Source organism: Mytilus californianus, unplaced genomic scaffold, assembly GCF_021869535.1.
Source record: "Mytilus californianus isolate M0D057914Y unplaced genomic scaffold, xbMytCali1.0.p SCAF_1, whole genome shotgun sequence".
Classification (NCBI taxonomy): domain Eukaryota; kingdom Metazoa; phylum Mollusca; class Bivalvia; order Mytilida; family Mytilidae; genus Mytilus; species Mytilus californianus.
Window position 1 is genome coordinate 84,418,077 of NW_026262581.1, and position 21,630 is coordinate 84,439,706.

Sequence of the window (21,630 nt, forward strand, 5' to 3'; positions counted from 1 at the left end):
TAAAAATGTGTTATCACTTATTCAAAACTTCCTACAAATTACTTACTCTGTTTTGTCTATACTACCAGCATCCCTTGCTGAACCAACTGTATGTGATAGACCAGGTTCTAGACTTCAAATATAAACTATATTGTATTAATGTTTGAATAAGTATAATTTTCTATGTACAGCCACCTAAACCATAACATATGTAAAATAATATATAAATAATATTAGAGAACGGAAACTAAAAATTTTGCCTTTTTTCCCCATTTATAAAGGGGCATAACGCTAGAATAGTTAAAGTGACCCCACCAAAATTCAAACTTGATCTGTGTTTTGTGGTAATAAGCATGGGGTATAAGTTTCATAACATTTGGAAGAGGCAAACTTAAGTTAGGGAACGGAAACTAAAAATTTTGTAATTTTTTTATTTATAAAGGGGAATAACCGTAGAACTGTTAGAGTGACCCTACTAAAATTCAAACTTGATTTGTATTATGTGGTAATAAGCATTGTGTATAAGTTTCATAACATTTGGTTGAGGCAAAATTTACCCCCCCCTTTTTTTTTTTGCTTTTGTGCAATACACTTTGCTGTTGCGAATTGACCCCCCCCCCCAAAAAAAACAACAACAAAAATATTTACCCCCCCCCCCCTCCTTTTTTGGCAAAAAAAAAATATTTGAAGAAACTTTCTTTTTAATTTCTGAAATCTGAAATGAGAAAAAATTGTCCCCCCTCACAATTTCTTTTTTAACCCCCCCCCCACAATCTTTTTTTACCCCCCCCCCCCCCCCCTTTTCCAAAAAAAAAATTCTTTCCCTCAAGATATGGTCATAATCTCAATTCAAATTTCCAATGGAGTTTGCAACCATAATTACCCATTTAAATACATCATAATAGTCTTAAATAGAAAATGACATACATAATCATGGCTAAAATTAATATTCCTTAATCAGCATTTTTAAATAGTAACTTTTAAAAATAAATTGACAGCTAACCACCTCAAAGACAATACAACATTTCTTTATACATAATTTAAAAGCAGTATAAGGGAGGTAATCCAAACATAACATTGTACTTTTTTTTAATTGACCATTAACCAGGAAACCCTTGTTTTTCCCTCTTTTTTGCCCCTAATTCCTAAACGGTTTGAGCCATAACCCCCCAAAGCCAATCCTAACCATCCCTTTGTGGTATGGAAACTTGTGGTTTACTTTCAGAGAGATCCATACACCGTTCCACAAGTTATTGTCTGGAAACTAGAATAAACTGCTTCGCTGAGCGCAGCTGGATACGCCCGCAGAGGTCCAACCCTGAACAGTTGGGGCAAAAATAGACACATTATTCAAGCTTGATACACGTCTGAATTTGGATTGTAATTAAATATTTGACATATTTTAGGTTTCTGAATAAGTGTAGTCAAAGAACTTGAAATTGGTTATATGAATTGAATTTATATTCAATTAAAGATTTCTTGCTGTTGTGCAATACTTAGTAAATCTGTTGTCAGACTATAAACAAATAAAGTTCAATTTCTTCTCAATGTCATATTTGAAATTTATGAAAATCAATAGGGAGATTACATCAATAGCTATAAATAATTCACCAAAGTTTCATGAGAACTGCTAAAAGCATTTTTGAGTTATTGTCCAAAATGAAAAATCCCCCCTTTTTTAATGAATAAAACCCCATAACTCAGAAATGTAAAATCTAAAATTTATAAATTTCTAAAGGGAGCTTACATTAACAGATATAAACAATTCACCAAAGTTTCATGAGAACTACTGAAAGCATTTTTTAGTTATTGTCTGAAAAGTGGAAAATCCCCCTTTTTATATGAATAAAACCCTGTGACTCAGAAACGTAAAATCTAAAATTTAAAAAAATCGAAAGGGAGTTCATGTCAATAGATATAAACAATTCACCAAAATTCCTTGCAAATTGGTGAAAGCATTCTTGAGTTATTGTCGGAAAACTGGAAAATCCCCCTTTTTTTAATGAATAAAACCCCAAAACTCGGAAACGATAAGTCTGAAATTTTTAAAAAACGAAAGGAAGCTCACGTCAATAGATATAAACAATTCACCAAAGTTTCATACATATTGGTTAAAGCATTTTTGAGTTAATGTCCGACATGTTGACGACGGACGGACGGACGGACAGACGGATGGACAGACAACGGTATACCATAATACGTCCCGTAAATGGGCGTATAAAAATGCTTATTTGGGCCCCTTTTTGGCCCCTAATTTCTGAACTGTTAGGAATATAACCCCCAAAATCAATCCCAACCTTGTGGTTATAAACCTTGTGTTTAAATTTCATATTTAAATTTACTAAAGTTATTGTCCGGAAACCAAATGTCTTCGGACAATGCTGACGAAGACGACGTGATACCAATATACAACCGCAAAATTTTTTGCGGTTGTATAAAAATATGTAAGCGTTTGGTAAACAGGAAGTTGTTGAGTGATGAATCTGAAAACGCATCACACGGTATAGCTGACTAATATAAACCCTGAAACAAAATTTCAGAAATCCTTGTAATGTAGTTCCTGAGAAAAATGTGACGAACATTTTAAACTTGGATGTCATGTGTAAAATGATGTAAGTGTTCGGTAAACAGGAAGTTGTTGAGTGATGAATCTGAAAACGCATCACATGGTATAGCTGACTTGTATAAACCCTGAAACCAAATTTCAGAAATCCTTATGATGTAGTTCCTGAGAAAGATGCAACGAAAAATATTCATGGGACTGACTGACAGATGGACTGACGGATGGACAGACGGACGGATGGAAGGACAGAAGGACAGACAGACAGAGGTAAAACAGTATACCCCCACTTTTTTAAAGCAGGGGTATAATAATCCCTCTACACACAGCTGTGTTTACATTATTTGGCAGGACATAAAGTCTATAACAGAAGTGCGACACTCAGTTTGGGTTTGATAAACATAACAGAGTTTAAGTAAATATCACTGCAAATGTTGTTATCCAGGCCAAATTTTATTCTTTAATTATACAAGCATTAGATACTGATAAAATACTTCCATAATTCTTATCAACTGCTTAAATTTGATATATTACTTTTTCACATTTATTCATTAATAGTAATTTATTATAAATTTTGATTTACAAAGGAACTATATGTAAGTGTATATCTAAAATAAAATGGCTGTTTGAACAATACTTTCTTAATTTAAGGGCAAAAAGCATGTCAAAAGTTGGCAGTGAATGATAAAAATGGTGTATAAAGATTCTGCAAGTCATAATAAAATGCTCAGCTGGGCGCAGCTTGATACGACCGCAGAGGTCGAACCCTGAACAGTTGGGGGAAGTATGGACACAACATACAAGCTTGATACAGCATTGAATTTGGATTGTGATTAAATATTTGACACAGCATAGGTTTCTGACACAGAATGAATGTGGTCTAAGAACTTAAAATTTTTTAATTTACCTATTATGGTCCAATATCCAAAATCTAAATACATGGTTAGATTCAGCATATTAAAGAATCCAAAGAATTCATTTTTTGATGAAATCAAACAAAGTTTAATTTTGGACCCTTTTGACCTCAATATGGACCTATTTGATATTTGCTTTTATACATAAATCAGAAATAACCAACTTAAAATGGAAAATTTTAAAGAAAAAAAAAACGAAAAAAAGGAAAAAATATCCTCCCTCCAATTTTTTTGAACCCCCTTATGATTCATCACCCCAAACTCAATCCCAGCCTTCCCTTTGTGGTATGGTACCAGTTGCAGTACAATTTCAGAGAGATCTATACACTTGAACACAAGTTATTGTCTGGAAACTAGAAAAATGCTTATTTTTGGCCCTTTTTTGGCCCCTTATTCCTACAATTATGAGGCAATTACCCCCAAAATCAATCCCAGCATTTCCTTTGTGATATGGAACCTTGTGGTACAATGTCAGAGAGATCCATACACTAACACACAAGTTATTGTCTGGAAGTTACAAAAATGCTTATTTTTGGCTCCTTTTTGGCCCATAATTCCTTAACTGTTGGTACCATAACCCCCAACCCAATCAATCCCAACCTTCCTTTTGTGGTATTGAACCTTATGGTAAAATTTCGTAGAGATCAATTCACTCAAACTAATGTTTTTGTGCAAAAACCAATGTGTCTTCGGACGACGACGACGACGACGCCAACGCCAACGTCATACCAATATACGGCCGCAAAAATTTTTGCAGTCGTATAAAAACACATAATTAGTTTCATGATATGTCTTCAACTTAGAATTCTGCACCATCTCAAAATCCGGAGTGATCACATAGATCCAGCATGGCTGAATCAAAAATGTTAATCTTTGCTGCATTCAAAAAGGTCAAGGGAAAAACTTGTGTCACAACTTTGAAGAAAATTATTTAAAATGGATACTATAGTATATGTGATACCAATGTATCCTATTGAAAGTGCAGGTAGGATTTTTTTAATTTTCATTTATTGTCTAAAAGAAATGCACTACGAAATAACTGTGTACTTGGACCTAAGATAAAGAATTCTGGTAAACTAAATTAAACACTAGGAAGTTGTACATACATTATGACACACCCTCTGGTGTTGGTTAATATACATGTCAAGTATAAACTTTGAAATCATAAAAGTTCTCAAGATATAGAGCGAACATGATCTTTACCATAGGACATGGGGTTGTCAACTAAAACCAAAGTTTTTGACCTTGACCTTTGACCTAGGAAGTTGTACATACATTATGACACACCCTCTGGTGTTGGTTAATATACATGTCAAGTATAAACTTTGAAATCATAACGGTTCTCAAGATATAGAGCGGACACGATCTTTACCATAGGACATGGGGTTCTCAACTAAAACCAAAGTTTTTTACCTTGACCTTTGACCTAGGAAGTTGTACATACATTATGACACACCCTCTGGTGTTGGTTAATATACATGTCAAGTATAAACTTTGAAATCATAACGGTTCTCTAGATATAGAGCGGACACAATTTGTTAAGGACATATGGACGGACAGACGGACAGACTGATCACTATAGGGTGTCCGCCATTCGGGGGGGCCGTAATAAATTTGGAAGGTGTATAAAAAAAATTGGCAAGTAACACACTGTCCCCACTAGGGACTATATTTGTGGACAACGAAAATCAAAGGACGATAACTGTGTACTCGGACCTAATAGGATAGAAAAAGTTGACCAATCTTAATAAAACTTGGTATGACCAAAGCTTAATAAATTATGAGACTGCTTACAAAGTTTCAATGCAATAAGATATATATTATAGACAATATGATAAATTCTATATTCAACTTTGCGTGTTAAATTTTGACGTTAAAATTGAAAAATTTCAACTATCAACATTTGGGGCTTTTAAAATTAAAATATTGCAAAAAAATACTTTTAAAATACCTTAATATATAATATATCATGTATTAAAAGCAATAGAGTACTCATTTGATATATCAGACTTAGCATAATTATTCAAAAGTCAAATTTATATGAGCCTGTGCCTAAAAATGGAGGTTTTCCAATGAAGGGGGCCTTACATGAAGATGTAATATTTTCCAGCAATTTTAAATTTGTGAAGCTTTTTGGTTATAAATAATCCTTACATATGTATTTAATGTACTTTAAATGGAAAGAAAACTTACAAATAACATATCAAATTAGTTTAAAAGGGTCTTAGGCCAAGTAAGACTGAAAATGATTTAGTGTCAATTTAGGCCGTAACACATATTTTACATTTAAAAAGCATATTGAAGCTATAGGAAATAAAAATGTGTATCTTTTCTATCATTTCTATACTCAGGTGACATGATACAATAAATCTGAGCACAAAAAGACTCTTGCATTCAACTCTTTTTGCAGACAGTATGATCTGATACAAAGATTTTTCACTTTTTAGTGAAAAACTTTCAGGCAATTTCAGTCTCAACAGGCTTATATTTGAACCACTTGCTATCCTACAGAAGAAAAAAAAAGATATTATGTGAAATGAAACAGGTACAAAAGACATTGTTAAGTGCTTTTTATTCAAATTCAGTGAGGTCTTTATTATGGACTTCAACTTTTATGTACCAAGCTCCTCACATTTAACTTGATCCAAACAGGGCGTTAGACTAGGGTCATTTATACAACACATTTTGCACATATTGTCTGAGATAATCTTCTTTTCTGTAGATTCAGAGTTCACAAATGAGTAATACAACTGGATTGAGGCATAGAAACACAAATATTGACACATGAAAACCTGTCAGATAGAAAGTCAGAATGCCGCTTATGCATCAAAATTGAAAAAGCTATGAAATGCTTATTTTGACCATATAATGCCAAAATTGGTCATTTTTGCAGAAATTCTATCAAATAAAAGTTTAAATCCTTTATAGTTTCATGCTATTTGACAAATTGACACCATCAAATCATTCAGGAAAGTTGCCAAAGTACAGATTCTATATTTCTTGATTTCACCTCTTAGGTTCGAGTACACAGTTATTTCGTAGTGCATTTTTTACAATATATGAAAATTAAAAAAATCCCACGTGCGCTTTCTTAATATTATTTTACAGTGTGTTGTACTAATTTTGGGACAAATTATATCAAAATTATAGAAAACTTCATCGGCTCTAACTCAAAATATGGACAATTTTATGTTAAGGGAGTCTTGAAATCTTTTGACAGCTTCTGAATTGCTTATTTTTAACCTTTTTCAGCTGGACCAAATCACTACTTTACTTTAAAATTCATGACCCAAATTTTTTTACAGTGTGATTTCATCCCCCTACTTGCTATTTGAGGCATAAAACATGGAGAAATAAATTTGGAAGGGGTATAAAAAAAAATGGCAAGTAACACACTGTCCACACTAAGGACTATATTTGTGGACAAAGAAAATCAAAGGACAATAACTGTGTACTCCGACCACTTGTATTTCGATGTATACGTAATAAAATTAAAATAGCAATCACCTGGAGATTATTTCTCGGGGGAATTATTTCTTTTTAAAATAAAATGCCGATTATCATTTCTTTCATAAAAGGATCTGCATTCAGTAGAAATTTAGGCTAATTAATAAGCTGTTGAACAAGTTAACTCGAGATCAATTAAAGGAGACTAATTTTTCTCATCAAATAAACTTTTATTCACACAATTTTATGAATAGAGCATGTTTGTTTTTATATAGGTGTTGTACGTGGTCCCTCAATATATCTAAATGTCTGCATGGTATACTTAGCAATGCTTTTTTGTGGTTTGGTGGGTGTAAATTCAACATGGTTAATCAAACAATGATATACTTTTGTATGCAGATCAAAGACTTTTAGGGAATCTGTAGTATTAATGTCTCGTGGTTGTATCTCTGTCAACGATAGTTAATACCTGCATGCTGTACTAAGCCAGACGTTACTATTCCTCTTAGGTGTGTAAGTTGTAAAACGAAATATGAATAATGATATTTATATGCAAACTGAAGGATCTGAAATTTATATGATTTATGTGAAAAAAATACCGAGTACGGGGCGGGTGGTATGACATGGCCAAGTCAGGCAAAACCTACCCGAATTATAAATCATAGCCTCTTTACTTTAATTTAATCCGAAATTAAGCTTGTCAGATAAAAAAAAAACAGCGGTCTTGCTCAGGACTAGAGTTGAAAAATAGCATTTACTAATAATCCAATATAGTAAAAAGTATATTCCCGAGCATATAATCTGAGACTACTATACTGTGTTATAGTAGTCTCAGGTATAATGCACAAAAATAGGGTAGTTGTGTACTCTTAAACTTAGTTACAAATGTAGGTGGTATTTTTCTTTCAACTACATGTTAAAACAGATATGATCCGTGCACTACAGTAGAATTACGGCTTTAGTTGTTATAGTACGCACAAAAATTAATTGGGCTAATTTGGTCTCTGTCATTGGCAATAATGTCTCACATCTTTTTATTCAATATAAATTGTAAATCTTGAATATTTTGTAATCAATTTATGAAGCTTGATCGAAACGTAGATCCACTTGGATACCAATTGTTCTCTTTACTTCTATTTCACAAATGAACTGATGAAGTAGAGACATATATTGGTAGTCACACGTAGTTGGAATTTCACATGCTATTTCATTATTATACACTATAACTAACAATTGTGATGACGAATTTTTTAATCTGTTCTAGAACAATCGAATTGAAATATAAATCTGTGATTTTACTATGCTTATGTTCATAACTTCGAGGAAGTAAAGCAAGTTAAAGATTGATCTGAATTTAGATCAGATTTGTTCTGGAGGTTTCTTTTTTTTGTACATTTTAAAGTACGACTATCTATAGTTCCGTAACTTTCTATCTGTATTAACTAATGATCGACATTTGTGTGCATTTTTGTGAAATACAAGAAATAACTATATGTTTCCAAATGTCTATAATTGTTGACAACGAGTACATACTTACATTTTCCATATTTTACTTACCATTCCAAAATATCTAAATAGAGTTTTACTTCATCTAATCTGTAGTTGGAATTATTTAGATTTTCATCAATATCATTCATTACACCAGAATTTGTTATTCATAAACAAGTGGAAGTAAAATTGCCTACACGTATGAGTTTAGAAATGTCTCCTGTATCACTGTCGGACTCAGGACAAACAAAATGTACACATGATGTATATTACACCTGAAAGTTCCAAACTACCGGCCGTGTACACTGATCTTTACACAGTGGTATATAAGGTCAGCAGTGAAACGATGCATGATCCTGCATTATGTTATTGTGTAATAAGTGTGCAGAGTTTCCCTTTAATACCCAAGAAAGGAATACCCAAGAAAGGAAAAACTGTGCAAAGCCATTAACAAGCCAAGCAATGTCATATTAGAAATTTATGAAAATAATAAATGTGGATAGTGTCTACATGTGTACACAGATGATGCCCCCACTTGGATATCATATAGTTATAAAGGGACATAACTGAAGAACAGTATAAGTGACGCTACCCAAATTTACACTTGATCTGAATTTTGTGGTAATAAGCATTGTGTGTAAGTCTCATAACATTTGGTTAAGGCTAACTTAAGTGGAGAACAGAAACTAAAAATTCAGCAATTTTTCTATTTGTAAACACGCATAACTCTAGTACGGTTGTGTATAGAGAACAGAAAAGAAAAATTCAGCAATTTTTATGTTTATAAAGGGACATAACTCAAGAATAGTAAAAGTGTCGCCACCAAATTTCGTACTTAATCTGTATTATGTAGTAATAAGCATTGTGTATAAGTTTCATAACATTTGGTTGAGGCAAACTAAAGTTAGAAAACGGAAACAAAAAATTTGTACTTGATCTTAGTTTTGTGGTAATGAATATTGTGTATAGGTTTCATAATGTTTGGTTGGGGCAAACTTAAGTTACAGAATTGAAACTAAAAATTTTGCAATCTTTCAATTTATTAAGGGGCATAGTGTCCACATGTGGACACAGATGATGCCCCCGTTTGCATAGTATATAGTCATAAAGGGACATAACTGAAGAACGGTAAAAGTGACGCTACCCAAATTTCTACTTGATCTGAGTTTTGTGGTAATAAGCATTGTGTGTAAGTCTCATAACATTTGGTTGAGGCTAACTTAAGAAGAGAACAGAAACTAAAAATTCAGCAATTTTTCTATTTGTAAACACGGTTGTGTATAAGTTTTATAACATTTGGTTGAGACAACCTAAAGTTAGAGAACGGAAACGAAAAATTCAGCAATTTTTATGTTTATAAAGGGACATAACTCAAGATGGTAAAAGTGTTCTCACCAAATTTTGTACTTAATCTGTATTATGTAGTAATAAGCATTGTGTATAAGTTTCATAACATTTGGTTGAGGCAAACTAAAGTTAGAAAACGGAAACAAAAAATTTGTGCTTGATCTTAGTTTTGTGGTAATGAATATTGTGTATAGGTTTCATAATGTTTGGTTGGGCAAACTTAAGTTACAGAATTGAAACTAAAAATTTTGCAATCTTTCAATTTATTAAGGGGCATAACTCAATAATGGTTAAAGTGACATTACCCAAATTCAACTTGATCTGTGTTTTATCAGTGGAAGTCAAAATTAAACATTGCATTGTATAAAGCATTGATTGTAGTTGATTCAACTATAATCATGGACAAAGGGAGATAACTCCAATTTTAAAAATTACTTGATAATTAGAAAAAAATAAAAATTTTGCAATTTTTCCATTTATAAAGGGACATAACTCTAGAACGGTTAAAGTGACGCCACCAAATTTCAAACTTGATCAGTGTTTTGTGGTTATAAGCATTGTGTATAAGTTTCATAACATTTGGTTGAGGCAAACTTAAGTTAGAGAAAGGAAACTAAAAATTTTGTAATTTTTCCATTTATAAAGGGGCATAACTCTAGAACGGTTTTAGTGACGCCACCAAAATTCAAACTTGATCTGTGTTTTATGGTAATAAGCATTGTGTATAAGTTTGATAACATTTGGTTGAGGCAAACTCAAGTTAGAGAACGGAAACCAATTTTGGGACTTATGTACGTTCTTACGTACGGACAGACAAGGGTAAAACTTAATGCCTCCACCGCTACAGCGGGGGCATAAAAATGTGTACTTGATCTTAGTTTTGTGGTAATGAATATTGTGTATAGGTTTCATAATGTTTGGTTGGGGCAAACTTAAGTTACAGAATTGAAACTAAAAATTTTGCAATCTTTCAATTTATTAAGGGGCATAACTCAATAATGGTTAAAGTGACACTACCCAAATTCAACTTGATCTGTGTTTTATCAGTGGAAGTCAAAATTAAACATTGCATTGTATAAAGCATTGACTGTAGTTGATTCAACTATAATCATGGACAAAGGAAGATAACTCCAATTTTAAAAATTACTTGATAATTAGAAAAAAATAAAAATTTTGCAATTTTTCCATTTATAAAGGGGCATAACTCTAGAACGGTTAAAGTGACGCCACCAAATTTCAAACTTGATCAGTGTTTTGTGGTCATAAGCATTGTGTATAAGTTTCATAACATTTGGTTGAGGCAAACTTAAGTTAGAGAAAGGAAACTAAAAATTTTGTAATTTTTCCATTTATAAAGGGGCATAACTCTAGAACGGTTTGAGTGACGCCACCAAAATTCAAACTTGATCTGTGTTTTATGGTATTAAGCATTGTGTATGAGTTTGATAACATTTGGTTGAGGCAAACTCAAGTTAGAGAACAGAAACCAATTTTGGGACTTATGTACGTACTTACGTACGGACGGACAAGGGTAAAACTTAATGCCTCCACCGCTACAGCGGAGGCATAAAAATTTGTACTTGATCTTAGTTTTGTGGTAATGAATATTGTGTATAGGTTTCATAATGTTTGGTTGGGGCAAACTTAAGTTACAGAATGGAAACTAAAAAATTTGCAATCTTACGATTTATAAAGGGACATAACTCAATAATGGTTAAAGTGACACTACCCAAATTCAACTTGATCTGTGTTTTATCAGTGGAAGTCAAAATTAAACATTGTATAAAGCATTGATTGTAGTTGATTCAACTAGGAGTGAAAACTCATCAAAGATACTAATCCTATAGTTCAATACACTTAGACGTAAAATACTTCAGGATAAATTGACCCGCCCTCTATCTTTTACACATTAAAGAACCTTTGTGCGCATGCTCACATACCCAAAGCCCCCACATTGTCACTGGGTAAACAAAATCTCACCAGATTCCTAAGTTCAAATAATCATAACTCCTTAAAAGGTCATCTGATTAAAATTTCTTGTGGATATACACATCTACATATTATGTCCTCACTAACTACAAAGTTTCATGAAATTCTTTTGTGCAGTTTCAGAGGAGTTGCGATGACAAACTGTTACAGCAGTATAGGCCAAAATTCTAAGTTCAAGGGGGAATAACTCCTAGAAAAAAAATTGAATCATAATTTCCTATCGATATGCACATCTACATAGTGTGTCCTCATTAACTACAAAGTTTCATGAAAATCTGTTGTGCAGTTTCAGAGGAGTTGCGATGACAAACTGCTGCAGCAGTATAGGCCAAAGTTCTAAGTTCAAGGGGGCATAACTCCTAGAAAAAAAAATTTAATCATAATTTCCAATCGATATACACATCGACATAGTGTGTCCTCATTATCTACAAAGTTTTATGAAATTCTGTTGTGCAGTTTCAGAAGAGTTGCGATGACAAACTTTTGCAGCAGTATAGGCCAAAATTCTAAGTTCAAAGGGTCATAACTCCTAAAAAAAAAATTGAATCATAATTTCCTGTCAATATGCACATCAACATAGTATGTCCTTACTACATGTATCTACAAAGTTTCATGAAATTCTGTTATGTTGTTTCAGAGGAGTTGCGATGACAAGAACAGGACTGATGGAATGATGGAAGGATAGGCTGACGACAGATAGGTCAAAAACATTATACCCTACGCAACAAAGTGGGGTATAAATATACAAACATCCATATTTTCTAATAATTTGTTGTTTCTCATTATTTTAACTACTAAATTCATTCACCTGGACATGTGATGGGTAAGATAAAACTGTTTCTATGGCATTGGCTATGTCCTGAGGATCCAGACTTTGTCTTGTATTGTAACATTCGTCAGCTGCAGCTTCTCCAACTGCAGTATAGGCAAAATTAGTCTTCACTTAGCCTGGACTGATACTCTGTAACAACAAATGAAATATGTTATAAGGGACTTCTGGGTTGCCAACAAAACGTGTTGATACATAAACAAAGGAGCAGAAAATAACAGCATGGGGGAGTGTATATGTTACTAAAAAATATAAACAAGTCTAAATTGAAAAAACGTTCAAACCTATGATTGCGTTGGATAAAAACCGCAATTTTTATACATGTGCATGCAAAACAAATTTCTTGGTAGAGGGGTCTAAAATTAGGAATAGGACTGTTTTTAGTGAGATTCACTTGTTGTTGAGTATAGAGTTGTGCATTACGAAAGTCGAGTTGTGAGTTACAAAGGTCGAGTTGCGAGTTACGAAGGTTGAGTTGCGAGTTACAAACATCGAGTTGCCAGTTACGAAGGTCGAGTTGCGAGTAACGATGGTCAAGTTGCGAGTTACGAAGGTCGAGTTGCGAGTTACAAACATCGAGTTGCGAGTTACAAAGGTCGAGTTGCTAGTTACGAAAGTCGAGTTGCGTGAAAATGGGAAAAACTATTTTAATTTTTTGGTGTACCTCTTTAACATTTTTGAATGATAATTGCTGATAGAATTGTATACAATATTGTTGATTCTTTTTTTTTTGTTTAGACTTCATCTGAGTCTCGTGTAAAAAAAAATTAATGGATTGCTTATATAATCACTACGCAAAGTATTTTCTAAAGAAACAGATAGCCTTTTTAAAAACCAACAATACTGTATACAATTCTATAAGCAATTATCATTCAAATAATTAAACTACATACCATAAAGCGGATGGCATGTAGTTTAATTATTATTAAATTTCATTACTAGCACCGTCATATTTAACGTAAAAGGAGATAGCAACTAAACTATAGTACATATATATAAAAGACCCCTTCTGCAGATTTCGTTAAGAGTGGGCTCTATAGAGCAGTTGCAGAGGCAATATTTGTCAAGGACCCCAAAATCTATTCTTTGGTAGTGAAACTCAAAATTGTGGACGTTTAAGTTATTTATGTCTACATTGGCTAGAGGTCAATGGGGAAGGCTGAGCGCTCATAAAACTTGTTTAACCCAGCCGCATTTTTGCGTCTGTCCTAAGTCTTGTGTATTTTTTTAATTTTGGTTCATCTATATGTTTCAGATCATAGAATGGGGTCCATTTTCTTGATCTAGTGTACATTGTGTTTCGGGGCCTGCTCAGGGCTGCCTCTAGTTGTGGGATTTCTCGCAGTGTTGAAGACCCATTGGTGGCCTTAGGTTGACTTGTATATTTTGGTTGGGTTGTTGTCTCTTTGACACATTCCCCGTTTCCATTCTTTATTCTATGCATGTAGCTGTCAAAGATACTTTTGTAAAAGGGGCAAAAGATGCAGTTTTGGAATATGTAACTTCTTTCTAAAAAATGGGTTAATCATACCCAAATCAATAAAATTACTTTAGGAATAACATGCTGATAAAATTTACTTTTTTTTGACACGAAACTCATTGTGCAGTAGATGGGAAATTGATTACATAAAGTTTGAATTGTTTGTATAAAACGTCAAAACATTTTTACATCAATATGAAAAATGTGCAGTTTTAAAGAGTTGTTAGTTATTTGAAAAGTATTCAAAAAATAACAATCCAGAGAAATTCAACATTGACCAATGAACCATAAAAATATGGTCAAGGTCAGATTAAACATGCCAAACATATATTTCCACCTTACAATCATTCCATAAACCAAATATAGTTCACCTATTTCTTATAGTATCTGAAAAACAGACCAAACAAGAAAAAAGTAGCATTGACCAATGAACCATGAAAATGAGGTCAAGGCTAGATGATTACTGTCAGACAGACATGTACACCTTACAACCATTCCATACATCAAAATACAATTGACTGAATACTTATAGTATCTGTGAAATAGACCAAAACACAAAAAGTTAACTTTGACCACTGAACCATGAAAATGAGGTCAAGGTCAGATGACACCTGCCAGTTGGATGTGTACACCTTACAATCATTCCATATACCAAATATAGAAGACCTATTGCTTATGGTATCTGTGATATGGACTTGACCACGGAAACTTAAATTTGTTTACTGTTCCATGAAATGAGGTCAAGGTCAATTGAAATCTGTCTGACAGGCATGAGGACCTTGCAAGGTACGCACATACCAAATAAAGTTATCCTATTACTTATAATAAGAGTGAAATTAACATAACAAAATTTTTTTTCTAGTAGTCACTGAACCATGAAAATGAGGTCAAGGCCATTGGTCATATGAGAGACGGAAAGTTCCTAAGATAAGGCATCTATATACAAAGTATGAAGCATCCAGGTCTTCTACCTTCTGAAATACTAAGCTTTTAAGTCAAGAGCTAACGTTGTCACCGCCGGATCACTAACCCTAAGTCTCGCTTTCTGCGACAGAAGTAGCAGGCGAGACAACTAGATTTATTAACATTTTACAAACCAAAATCCGAGGAAGAATCAAGGTGCCCCCCGAAAGGCAAAACATAAACTACTGCACACGGGACACCTGCCGTATGGCTTATGAAAGAATGTATTCCGTGATGAGTTATCCGATGGTTTCACATTCGGCGGAAACGAAGACGCTGTGGTTTATAGCAATTTGGTATTTGGAGAGTTTTTCAAACGTGTTATCTTAAATTATGCCACTAGAAACCCTTAGTTTAGTAGCTTTCATGTAGACAGCAACCCTAAATCATGAGTTATGCATTCTACTATAAAAGAAAGGCGGAACATACCGAAAGGAGGATTTAAAACTCTTTGGTCAAAGACAAAGTGACAAATCCATGTCCAAATTAAACCACTAAATAAAAATTCAGTAATTTTTCTATTTGTAAACACGCATAACTCTAGAACGGTTGTGTTTAAGTTTTATAACATTTGGTTGAGACAAACTAAAGTTAGAGAACGGAAACGAAAAATTCAGCATTTTTTATCTTAATAAAGGGACATAACTCAAGAATGGTAAAAGTGTTGCCACCAAATTTCCTACTTAATCTGTATTTTGTAGTAAAAAGCATTGTGTATAAGTTTCATAACATTTGGTTGAGGCAAACTAAAGTTAGAAAACGGAAACAAAAAATTTGTACTTGATCTTAGTTTTGTGGTAATGAATATTGTGTATAGGTTTCATAATGTTTGGTTGGGGCAAACTTAAGTTACAGAATGGAAACTAAAAATTTTGCAATCTTTCAATTTATAAAGGGGCATAACTCAATAATGGTTAAAGTGACACTACCCAAATTCAACTTGATCTGTGTTTTATCAGTGGAAGTCAAAATTAAACATTGCATTGTATAAAGCATTGATTGTAGTTGATTCAACTATAATCATGGACAAAGGAAGATAACTCCAATTTTAAAAATTACTTGATATTTAGAAGAAAATAAAAATTTTGCAATTTTTCCATTTTGTAAAGGGGCATAACTCTAGAACGGTTAAAGTGATGCCACCAAAATTCAAACTTGATCTGTGTTTTGTGGTAATAAGCATTGTGTATATAAGTTTCATAACATTTGGTTGAGGCAAACTAAAATTAGAGAACGGAAAAGAAAAATTCAGCAATTTTTCCATTTGTAAAGGGGCATAACTCTAGAACGGTAAAAGTGACGCCACCAAAATTCAAACTTAATCTGTGTTTTGTGGTAATAAGCATTGTGTATAAGTTTCATAACATTTGGTTGAGGCAAACTAAAGTTAGAGAATGGAAACCAATTTTGGGACGTACGTACGTACAGACGGACAAGGGTAAAACTTAAAATCATATTATGATCTCTTATGCCAGGAAGTTACCATAATGCCATAGAAAGACATCTATAGAATGCTTAGTTTTGTGTTGTAGTATTCAGATATATATACATTGAACAACTTGATTATTAACTATTTTGCTGTATATATATGCACTCTCTGCTTGGGGTTGAATCACAAAGTTAACAAAGTTCAAAATTATTTAAGTTATCACATAAAGCACATAGTGTATCACATTTCTGACTAATTCATGAGATATTTTCCTAAGTTAAATGTGCAATTGTGCCTATATCACCCTAAACCTTTGCAAAAGACGAATAGTTAGCACTTGGTATGATAATAAATATCCTTTATTCAAGCGTCACTGATGAGTCTTGTATAGACGAAACGCGCGTCTGGCGTAGAAAATATTATAAGCCTGGTACCTTTGATAAGTATTTTCTTTAGGCCTAATACAGTGCCATATTTTGTGGTATGTCGATAACTTGCAAATATATTTCATTTGTCTATACATGATTTATTTTCTTATGCTTGATTTGTTCAGTACGGTATACATTTTGTCTTTTATCCACATTATATCCTGTTTTATTTTAGAAAATGAACAATGTCGCTCTCATGAAAGAAATTTAAGCGTGTGTGACTTTGCAACATATAGACTCTTATAAATAAGTATCACATAACTCTTTCAAATCCTGCAATCAAAATACCAGGAGTGTATAACTAAGTTCGGGTACATGTATGCTTTGTTTATTAAATGCAAAGCAAACCTGAAAATTCTGTTTTAAATATCAAACGACACAACCGTTTATATATACGACCGTTTATATATATAATTCTTAAGAAATTAGAAAAACATAATATTTTGTAACTCGCAACTCGACCTTCGTAACTCGCAACTTGACCGTCGTAACTCGCAACTCGACCGTCGTAACTCGACCTTCGTAACTCGCAACTCGACCGTCGTAACTCGCAACTCGACCGTCGTAACTGGCAACTCGAACATCGTAACTCGCAATTCGACCGTTGTAACTCGCAACTCGACCGTCGTAACTGGCAACTCGACCTTCGTAACTCGCAACTCGACCTTCGTAACTCGCAACTCGACCTTCGTAACTCGCAACTCGACCTTTGTAACTCGCAACTCGACCGTCATAACTCGCAACTTGACCTTTGTAACTTGCAACTCAACTTTTTTAACTCGCAACTTGCAACTCGATGATAAGAAACCCTTGTTTTTAGTACTGTGAATTTCTCATCTAACATACTTGATATGAACTCATGTATGAGTATATTGTGTTTATTTTTAAATGATGAATAAGTGTGAAATAATCACTATAATAATTAAATTATAATGAATTCCCGAGGATATGTGGGGTGTATGTTAATGAGAGAGCTATATAAAAATATAGTAATACCATATTTATAAGACCAAAGTTGTGTAAATATTGCTTTGCTTACTGTTATTTTGATATGACTGTTTATTTCTCTTAGTTCCCATCTAATGCCTTCAGTTAATGCAGTCACTGCAATGTTTAGTAGCTGAATAAAAGTGTGCTTTACCACAACAATGTCCTGATAAGCTTTAAATACATGAATGATAAAGTTCACACAATTTTGTGAATGACATTCAACAGCATCTACTTAAAGCACCAACACATCGTGAAAGTTCCACTTAAACAATTTAGGTTTCATATTTTCATTGGCTTATTTTTCAAAGAATTCTTTTTAAGCATCTTCAGCTTGTATAACTTGTATTCTCCTGCTTTTATGTACCGATGTGAGATAAACACATGATATTTGCCACTGAACATTAAAAACTCAATAAAAATCTTCTGGTTTTCAATAATAAATGCCCAGAGAATAAATGTTCATCATATCATCTAGTTATCCCGTATTATTACTGTTTATATGATAAAGATCCGATAAATTATCTTTTCGTTTATAAAATTATACCTATATTAATCTATTTGATTTAAAGCTACACCTGCCATAAAGCTTTCACCTGTTGATATTAAGGATATGACCATCATCAACTCTGTTGGCCCTCATCATTTTCACAGACTCTCTTGTACACAGACATACAGCCATCACATTAACCTAGAAAGACATAACTATAAATAACAATCTTTACTATACTACCAGCAATAAATTAAAAGGAAAACAAACAAAAGCTTAACAAACAATAACAAGAAAACAAAGACAAGTATAATTCAAAAATATCTGTTGTTTAGATCTAATTACATGAAAAGGAAAGTAGTGCCTTGAACCGTTAGACTGCTAAAATAATTCTTTTTTTTTGCCGTGGTGATAAGGGAGCTACCATTTGATTTTTATGGAGGGGCTAGGATGAAAAACTTTGTCCTGCCTATTTATTTTCCCCTCTATTTGGTCCTGCCTTTTTATTTTTCACTCTATTCGGTCCTGCCTTTTTTTTTAGTTTATCCTGACTTTTTTTTACATAAATTGTCATCCTGCCTTTTTTTTGTGTAAATAATCTCATCCTGTCTTTTTTTTTACTCAAAAATCCTGTCCTGCCTATTTTTTTCAAATTTCGTCCTAGCCCCCCATAAAAATCAAATGGTAGCTCCCTAAGCATTGGATGAAGATTAATTGCTTGCCTACACCATACGATTTCAATAAATAAAAGGTCATAGAGTGATGATAAATGTAAAATTGTTAAAAACAAGAGTAGAATCACGAAAGCCACGATTTGGTCCATGACTTTCCAATAAGTTACTGGGATGACAAGGGTTACAAGTAGCATTAACGAATCAATTTATAGTATTAACTGGGTTCATAAGTTAGCAGGTGTTACGAAATTCATGTGAGTCGAATTTAGTCGTCACTGTTAAAGAGGGATCTATGAGATTGATTGGACATAACAATGTTGAGATGGAGCCATTACGTTACACAAGAAATTCTAAAACAAATAGTGTACTTCACATTTGAAAGAGTTTAGAATTCCAAGCATCATGACTCATGTACATATAGAGTTACTCTGGTTTTCTAAGATCATTTTGAAGATATTCAGAGTTATCTAGCAATGTAGCATTAAGCGCCATCATAAATCATTTTGTGACGGTTTAGGGAGCTGCCATTTGATTTTTATGGGGGGGGGGGGGGGTGGGATGAAAAATGTTGTCCTGCATTTTTTTTTAGTTGTAATCTCTGTCCTGCCTTTTTATTTTTCACTCTATTCGGTCCTGCCTTTTTTTTTTTTTATCCTGACTTTTTTTTACATAAATTGTCATCCTGCCTTTTTTTTTGCAAAGTGTCTCATCCTACCTTTTTTTTTTACTCAAAACTCCTGTCCTGCCTATTTTTTTCAAATTCCATCCTAGCCCCCTCCCCCATAAAAATCAAATGGTAGCTCCCTTATAGAAGCTATCAAAAACCGATGTTTATCGTGAAGGTAGAGAAGTTGTTATTTCTAGTAAAGATAATGTCATATGTCCTGTTATCCTGACATGATATTTGTCAAAAGCAGATATCGAATCAAATAGTACAGATTTTATCTTTCCTCATTTATGTTTGTTGTAAATCAGCAGGTTAAGATAAATATTTTGGTATTTGCAGCCTCAGATCAGACGGTGCTACTGCTGCAGCAGGTGCACATGCAAAGGATCGGTTATTCACAGTCGATGGAAACAGACCTTGCTAAAGACAGTAACATAAAAGAAAATACTTAGGTTTATAAAAACAAGAGTGCACACGCTGAAATGTCTCGCCATCTTTACTAACCATTGATATTATGTTGATAGTCTTAAATATAAAGCTTTACTACAACTACCACATAAACTTAACATGATCCAAGAAAATGAGGTCAAGGTCATACAAACCAAATGAGAAATACATGTACACCTTACAATCATTCAATACATTAAATATAGTTGACCTATTGCTTATAGTTTCTAAGAAACAGACTTAACCAAGAAAACTAAACATTAACCAAGAAAACTAAACATTAACAAAGAAAACTAAACATTGACCAATGAACCATGAAAATGAGGTCAAGGTCAGATGAACCATGCCAGGCAGACATGTACATCTTACAATCCTTCCATAAAACAAATATAGTTGACCTATTGCTTATAGTTTAAGAAAAACAGACCAAAACACAAAACTTAATACTGAGCAATGAACTGTGAAAATGAGGTCAGGGTCAAATAAAACCTGCGAGACCAACATGTACATCATAAAATATTTCCATACACGAAATATAGTTGACCTATTGCATATAGTATTAGAAAAAAAGACCAAAACTCAAAAACTTAACTTTGACCACTGAACCATGAAAATGAGGTCAAGGTCAGATGACACCGGCCAGTTGGACATGTACACCTAACAATCATTCCATACACCAAATATAAATGTCAAGTATAAACTTTGAAATCATAACGGTTCTAAAGATATAGAACGAACACGATCTTTACCATAGGACATGGGGTTGTCAAATGAAACCAAAATTTTTGACCTTGACCTTTGACCTAGGAAGTTTTACATAGATTATGACACACCCTTTGGTGTTGGTTTATATACATGTCAAGTATAAACTTTGAAATCATAACGGTTCTCAAGATATAGAGCGGACACGATCTTTACCATAGGACATGGGGTTGTCAAGTGAAACCAAAGTTTTTGACCTTGAACTTTGACCTAGGAAGTTGTACATAAATTATGACACACCCTCTGGTGTTGGTTTATATACATGTCAAGTATAAACTTTGAAATCATAACGGTTCTCAAGATATAGAGCGGACAGGATCATTACCATAGGACATGGGGTTGTCGACTGAAACCAAAGTTTTTGACCTTGACCTTTGACCTAGGAAGTTGTACATACATTATGACACACCCTCTGGTGTTGGTTAATATACATGTCAAGTATAAACTTTGAAATCATAACGGTTCTCAAGATATAGAGCGGGACACGATCTTTACCATAGGACATGGGGTTCTCAACTGAAACCAAAGTTTTTGACCTTGACCCAGTGATCTGGAAGGATTTTTTCTCTATGGGCCCAGGGCCCCCCAAAAATAAATTCAATGGGCCATTTTTAGAATTAATGGGCCATGTTGTCAAATGAGTGGGCCATTCGTTAACAATAAAAACAAAAAATAAAAAAAGTGTATATTTCACTGTACTTACAAGTATGATTCTAACTTATATCATGGATATTGTTCCTGTGATTTTGT

General features: G+C 33.4%; 1 long non-coding RNA gene across 6 annotated transcripts in view; it reads right to left on the bottom strand.

Moving 5' to 3' along the window:
* LOC127725170 (uncharacterized) overlaps positions 1–21,630 on the bottom strand; it is a 51,762-nt gene that overhangs the window by 14,807 nt on the left and 15,325 nt on the right. For all 6 annotated transcript variants that reach the window (XR_007992818.1, XR_007992820.1, XR_007992817.1 and 3 more), the window contains exons 2-5: positions 18,437–18,531; positions 17,893–18,014; positions 12,533–12,685; positions 47–112 (exon numbers count right to left, since the gene is read on the bottom strand). This is a non-coding gene — a long non-coding RNA (uncharacterized LOC127725170). The remainder of the gene's footprint in view (positions 1–46; positions 113–12,532; positions 12,686–17,892; positions 18,015–18,436; positions 18,532–21,630) is intronic.